Genomic DNA, 8,031 nt, shown 5'->3' on the forward strand with positions numbered 1-8,031 from the left:
AGCGAATCTCGACTTCACTATCAAGACTAGAATGTCTACACTGCTTGAGAAACAGGTCAAAGTTCAAAGGTAAAATGTGAATCGTAAAAACACTTGATGAGATAAGTACATACTGCACTACTTACAGTTACACCAGTGTTTCCCAAACTGTGTTCCGCGGAACCCTAGTGCCCCAGTGTTGCGCGTGGCCAGAAAAGGTGTTCCACGAACTACTGGAATAATTATCTAGAAGGCCACCAAGTAAATTAATCTCTCTAAAAAATATGCAAAGTGTTCTCAAAATGTGCGAAGTGTTCGGTTAAGGAAAAAGTTTGAGAAACACTGAGTTACACAATAGCCAGGGGAAAAAAAACACATTTGCTTCACGTTTGGTTAGTTTGCAATAAAGGAAAAGATATTTAGTTATTGAGCAGAAGTAGACTGATATTGTAAAATGTGCTATCATATATTTATGAATGTGGGTGTGCTAGAAAATAAGCTAAAATTTAAGTAAATCAAGTTCCACTCTCTGTGCCCCTTGTAGTCTATAAGACAGATGATGTAATGATCATCTGTTTCTTTGGCCCACGGTTAACGAGGATGTCATGTGGCCAGCACAACGACCAACCGACTTTACTTTTTCTTCGACTTATAGCAAGTACCCATTAAAGCGGCGCCAAAAGATCCCGAAATTAAAATCATAGTCTTCACCAGGATTCGAACCCGGGACCTCCTGTTAGCTACATAGTGTAGGTAAAAAAAAACCAGCGGCGTTGTGAGCAAAATGTTCGCCCGAGGCAAGAAATTAAAAAAAACAAAAAACTTCTTAAAGATCATACTACACCTACAGCAGGACGAAGGGGGGTGGCAGCGAGCAAAGTTCAAACCCGGGACCGACCGAAAATCTAGAGCGCATAACAGGCAACCATCCGTGTCAGTCTGTTCATTAATGACGTTATACGGGAATGTCTCTACGGACGCCCACATAAATAGAGCAGCTTCTTTTTTTTTTTCTGAGGACGGGATGAATACCTGGACATTGTCTATGGTCAAAACCTTGTCGTCCACAGTCCCCCCTCTCCCTCAATTCATGCATTTTTTGGGTCCAACGGAAGGGCGTTATAGTTTGCGATGATCAGCGTTATAGTATCTCCAAATGTGTAGTGTTTCTTAAACTTTTATTTTCGTTGCCCCCCCCCCCCCCCCAACTCTCCAATCGTTAAGCTATCAACAGTGTCTGGGGGGAACCTGAAAGCTGCTATAAACTACCTGCCCTAGGATCACCGGCTGCTGATTTGTCCTTCATATTGGTTTGGAAAGTCTTTCCATTGTTTTGACTTAGCTGCAGAGTTTTAAATTCAGGGTATTTAATTTTCGCTACTTCTAGTTGAATTGTTTACTAAGGCTACTAAGCCCCTCCTGCTCGAAGTATTCTGGCTTAGGTGCTAGATACTCGCCTTCACCGACCCCTCTGTCTGGAGGCCCCCCATCAACTAGATGATCATTTAATCACATCTGTTGGTTCATGGGAATGGTACCTTGAACTAATGGAATGGGTCGCCCGATCCCATGGGAGGCCGGAGGCCAAGCCCATGAAGTTACGAAATCCATATGCCTATATTGTAAGATAGCGTTTCTTAAGGGGGCCACATCCGCCCGTATGGATCCCGCTGGGACACAGTGCGATGGATTGGACACATTAGCAAGTCTTTCTTCCATCCTCATCACGTGTAAGTACACTCACTAGAGCAGACCTGTGGTAGCTCACTGGAGACTATATTCGCTGTCGTTCTTAACCTAATTGCTTCCCCTGGCAGATGTTTCCATTGGAGGTGCCTCGCCGAGGTGACTCTAAGACTAGCTCTTGAAGCCTTCTGAACATTTCAGGATTCTTGATTGATGGAGAAGCGTTTCTTGTCTTGTTATACAACGAAGATGCCAATTATTTCATTAAAAAGACACTAGCGCCAGGGCTGGCTTTAGGAATAGGCAAACTAGGCAGCCGCCTAGGGCCTCCGCTTCGCACAGGACTAAAAAAATTATTTGGTAAAACTTGGGTCAATTCTCAGACATATAGCTCTATGGCTCTATGTCTACTTCCCTACTAGTCTAGCTCTAAGTATCTTTTAAATCTCAAACATATAGCTAGTGATGGGAACTAAACTAAATTTTTTTAGTTAAACTAAAACTAAGTTTGAACTAAAAAAAAGTAGTTAAACTTTTAGTTAACCACAAATTGAAAAAATTAGTTAAACTAAACTAAAAAACTTTAGTTAAACTTTTACTAACTATTTTGACCTTTTTTAAGGACGAAACAGCCAAACATGAAAATATAAAGTATAAAGCACAACCAATCTCTTTAGCAAAATGTAATAAACATTTATTTGTGCACATATGAAAAAAGATTTAAATGTCTTTATGGGATAGATGTAGATCTTAATAGAATGATACTATTATAGAAAGTAATTGTCCAAGTTCTAATATAAGTATTATAAGTTACCTTTTAGAAGTAATGATAAAACTGCATGTTGACTCTCTAACTAACTCTAGATTCTAGAATATTCTGGATCTAATATCTTCTACAAACGAAATGATCAGAAATATAATCTGGATCTAGAATTAGATCTAGCTACTAGACCTAGATCAAATAATTCATATTTTAATCTAAAAATAATCTTTACTACTACTACTAGATCTAAAATCTAGATCTAGATATAATCTAGTCTAGTAGATATCTTAGTAACTCTAGATCTAGATTCTAGAGATTTTAGATTATTATAATTATGATTATAACTAGGTTTGGGTATTTAGATCTATATACTCTAGTAGATAATACTAGATCTAGATCTAATAGATCTAGATAGTAGATATAAGTATAATTAACTATAATTATAATAGAAGTAGATCTTAGATGTAGATCTAGTATCTAGTCTAGATTTAGTTAATTTAGTATTAGATCTAGTATAGTGACGACTATTATTAGTATTATAGATCTATCATCTATGCATCTTAGGTCTTAGTATAATTTATAAGTAATCTAGATCTAATCTAGACTCTAATTCTAGAATAGTTACATAGTTATAGTAGAATCTCTAAACTAATAGATCTAGTCTAATAAAGTAAAGTAATATTTAATTTAGATTTCAATTAATAGATCTATATATAGTATATTATAATATAATTATTGACTTATAATTTTAAATTTACATCTAGATCTAAGACTAAGACTACTTAAAGAGTTAGACTCTACTTAAGACTAAGAGACTAAAATAATTAAATATAGACTATTATGACTATTGATCTAATAGTAGTATTCAGTAGTACTCAGACGTAAATGAGTATTTCAAAGAACTAGAACACATTGAGGAATACTGTAAAGATAATTTTTTATTATTAAATGTAAAAAAAACCAAAGAAATGATAATCGATTTTCGTAGGGACAAGAAGGGAAATGATATTGTTTCTGTAGCTGGAGAGACTATTGAAATTGTGCAAACCTTTAAATACCTTGGTACTATCCTAGACAATAAACTAAATTTTACTGCAAATACTGATTATATCAGCAAAAAAGGGCAGCAAAGATTACGACTACTAAGAAAACTGTCCTTGTTTAATGTTAGCGAAAAGGCCTTGGCTATGTTTTATCACGCTCACATCTGCAATATTTTAAGTTTCAATATCACTGCCTGGTATGGCAATCTGAGCATTAAAAATAAAAATAAACTTAATAGAATCCTAAATGCTGCTGGCAAAATCATTGGCAAAAAACAAACCCCATTTGGGCAGTTGTTTGAGACAAACATCTATAAAAAAGCTAACAAGATCCTCGAAATAAAGAATCACCCTTTGTGTCAGGACTTTGTGATTTTACCATCACAAAAGAGATACAAGACACCGATAGCAAAGACAAACAGACACAAAAACTCTTTTGTTCCTCTGGCAATCAAATCATTAAATAAGAACAATCTGGTATAAACTTTGTCACATGTAAATTATGAGTGAGTCTGGTGTGAAAGTACACTTTGGTTTCTTATAGTTATAATGTTTTTTGTTTGGTGTAATGCACAAATTGTAAGACAAATTTCCTTACGGATAATAAAGATTATTATTATTATTATAATTATCATTATTAATAGACTAATAGTAATACAATAGACTTAGACGTCACTAGACTCTAACTGTAGATCTAGTAAAAAGTTTTAAAATAAAAAGAGTCGACATTTCTTTTAGATCTATAGTAAAGCAAAATTCTTTGCCTGCAGCTACTCAGGAACACATTGGTGTTTAATAAAAAAGAAGCAAAATGTAGATCTATAGAATCAGGATTTATCAAGCAGTGAAACTTGCTAGAAATATAATGAACACGTGTATTTTTTTTAAAAGGCGGGAATAGCGGCAATTATAGGGTAAAGGTCAAAAGGCTTTCTAGTGACCCGTGCACCCTCTAGTTTATTCCAGTTCCCTATTATTCATTAAATATATTCTCCAAATTACATAGATCTAAATATTAAATATGTTAAAAAAGTTTGTAAAATTTGTAATTAAACTTTTTAGTTTGTAACTAAAAAAAAAAATTAAACTAGGATTTTAACTAAACTTTTTTTTTTAATAAACTTTGGCCTTAACTAATTTTTTTTAGTTAAACTAAAAGTTAGCAACTTTTTAGTTAACTTTTGCCCATCACTACATATAGCTCTATGGCTCTATGATTACTCCCCTTCTAGTCTAGCTCTAAGTATCTTTTAAATCTCAAACATCTAAGCTCTATATTATACTGGCAGGTGTTTAATAACTTTATATTTACACCGATTTTATACTTCATTTGGGGCCACCAAACACACTTCGACTAAGACTACAATTACATAATGCCGGCCCAGGTAGCAGCTAGCGCCCTCCTATGATAGACAAAATGAGATCCTTCAACATTACATCAACAGACGTATAGAAAAAGAATGAAAAAAATGTAAAAGCTTCGCAGACGTCCTATTACAAAGAAAATTAAATAACAAGAATATAATTTGATGAAAAAAATAAAAACTACATCTGTTGTAAAATATAAGAGATCCAGGAATAGATGCACTATTGCTATTAGCCTGAAACAGAAATATGGCCACATCTATCAATACAGACGTCTGTAGATTCAAAATGAATAAGGTTTGCACGTACATGTTTTTATAAAGTAGGTCACATGAGGAAGTACATTCGAACTAGAAAACAAATATTTTCAGTGCCCTTTCACACTGCAAGGCAACACACGGACACACATTCTATTACATACATGCGACCTCTAAATATTTATATATATATATAAAAAAAACTCACGAGAAATATAAATAATTCTGTATAAATGGGAGATAATTAGGTAAATTATTTCGACCAAATAATTTTACATTGTTATTTCCCTTAAGCTTGTCTAGGAAACTAATTTGATTTAAGAAACAAAAGAAAGAAAAACTTTTTGGTTTTTTTTTTAAAGGAGAAAAACTGAAAATTAGTATTGTTATGCCATTTACTCTGACAACTTAAGAGAATGTTCCAGTATAGTTGCACCGCGCAGCATCACCTTTTGAAGACAACATAGCACTAACACGGGAGGTAAGTACTATTAATTAAGATCTAGGTTCACAGGCAGCAATAAGGTAACAACTACCATTAGCGTCTAAACAACTAAACGTTACATACGGACACACAGACAGATTGCATAAAAAATAATGGCGGCTTTCTTTCTTTCAGTGACTGCTAACAAAGGGATGTAATTATTTTCATTTCTGATGGAAACTTTGAAACATGCTTAAAAAAATTAACATCTGAATATATTTCTAGTGTTGAAATCTAAAAGTGACGGACAGACAGACAGATCACTCTATAATAACAACCAATGTTCTCCTTAAAGGTAAAGCTAAAACGAAAAAGAAAAAAAATATTGGATCGGGCTGCGACACATGTATCGGGAATATATGGAAATTATAGTCGCGGTGGCTGAGCGGTAAAGTTCTTGGCATCCGAAAGGAGTGTTCCGGGTTCGAATCCTGGTCAATACTGGGATTTTTAATTTCGGGATCTTTAGGGCGCCTCTGAGTCTACTCAGCTCTAATTAGTTACCTGACACAATAGTAGGGGAAAAGTAAAGGCAGATGGTCGTTGTGTTGGTCACATAACACCCTCGTTAACCGTGGGCCACAGAAACAGATGACCTTTACATCGTCTGCCTCATAGACCGCATGGTCTGAAGGGAGAATAAACTTGACTTCATCGCCCTCCAGGTCGAATACATTTTGGCATTAATAGCTCAGGAAATGGTGAACTAAAGCTTAACGATGTTTAAAGTTAGATTTCATTTTGTGATACTTTCCTTACATAAAAACAAAGTACCATAATTTCAATTTTAAAAAAAAATAATAAAGCTTATCTAAAGGGAAGAGCTCCATGTTTACAGTCATTTAGCTCAACAATGCTAAATGTTTTTTTTTTCAAATAACAAAGCTTATCTAAAGTGAATAACTCCATATTTACAGTCATTTAGCTCAACAATGTCAAATGTATTTCCCTTTTCGATCTCAAACAATTAATTACCACTTCTTAATTTCTGCTGAAACTGTGTAAAAAAAAAAAAAAAAAGAAAATATATAAAAAATACTTTTAAAAATAACAAAACTTATATTAATTGTAATTACATTAATTAGCTTGGGACAATCATGTAAATAAATTTATAATAGAACTAATTTAACAATAATAAAACTGTGTGATTATGAATATTTTGCCAATGTTTTTGTTTAGTGAAATTTCATGCTTTTAGCTTTCTCGATGATTGCTATGATCCTATCATTGTCTGGACCAGTTGGGAAAGGGGACGTGGGAAAGAAATGGGTATCTTTGTGAATGTTGCCGTGATCGCTTTAAAAAAAAAAAGTACGACCTGAATTCAAACTCAGGGCCCAAACTTCCTCAAGGGGACTAACTCAACTTATACCACCACCTCTGTCATGTGCAATTTCCTTTCCTTGCTGATACATACAAAGCTTTAATTCTAGAAACGAGGAATCACTTGAATAAAATAGACACACTGCACAATACAATTTAAAAAGTTAAGCTCATAACTTCAACTGACCTCGCTCTTTTTATGGAATGGACCTCATTCACCAATCGTAAACAAACAACATTTAGTCACGTGATAATATTGATAAAACAACGAAAAAAAACTGTCATTTGAAAGCCATTGTGTATTAAAAATTAGATCATAGTTTGTATAGAAGAGATAGAGAATCACGTTAAAACTATTCATAAACTGTCCAACCTTGACAATGGGTTGTCCATTGTCCTTTACTGTAGACGAACGAAGTTTTTGGGATTCTTTCGGAAGAATCTGTCATTACTTACTATGGACGACCAAAGATTCCTTAGAGTATATATGGTTATTTTTTTTTTTAAAGGAAACCTCAGAATTTGCGCTATTCAGTTTTAGCTTTATCATCATAGGAATCCTTGTGCTTTATGCCTCTTTTCTTTGCCTCTTTTTTGGGCTTTATATGCCTCTTTTATGGGCCATCTTGCCTCTTTTGTGGGCTTTTTTTTTTTTTTTTTTTTTTTTTTTTAATATGTTTTTATTTGTAAGTTACCATAATTCACAAGTATTAAATCATAAACAATTGAAAAGTGATTAACCTAAAAATATAATAACAGTAATAGAAATATTATTTAATATCAAAGACATACTACCTAACCAATGAACCCCCTAAAGACAGAAAAATGATACAAGTATACTCTACTCCAGAACAATCAACACAATATCAGATATCCCTGACCCCCAACACCCTATTTCTGAAAAACTACATGAGCATTATACAGGTATATGAAAATCAAACTAGATAATTCTCTACCCTAAAGTCCATTATTTTCCTAAATGTTAATTCCAAGTGATTAGGATCAAACACCTTATTATTATGTAGACATTTGAGCCAGGTAGCCCAAACAAGATTCCTGTATTCGGAAACAATAATCAAGTTAAAGTTATGTATCATTTTATTTTTTAGTTTTGGCAGCTTGTTTAAAATA

The sequence above is a fragment of the Biomphalaria glabrata genome, chromosome 15 (assembly GCF_947242115.1).
Source record: "Biomphalaria glabrata chromosome 15, xgBioGlab47.1, whole genome shotgun sequence".
Classification (NCBI taxonomy): domain Eukaryota; kingdom Metazoa; phylum Mollusca; class Gastropoda; family Planorbidae; genus Biomphalaria; species Biomphalaria glabrata.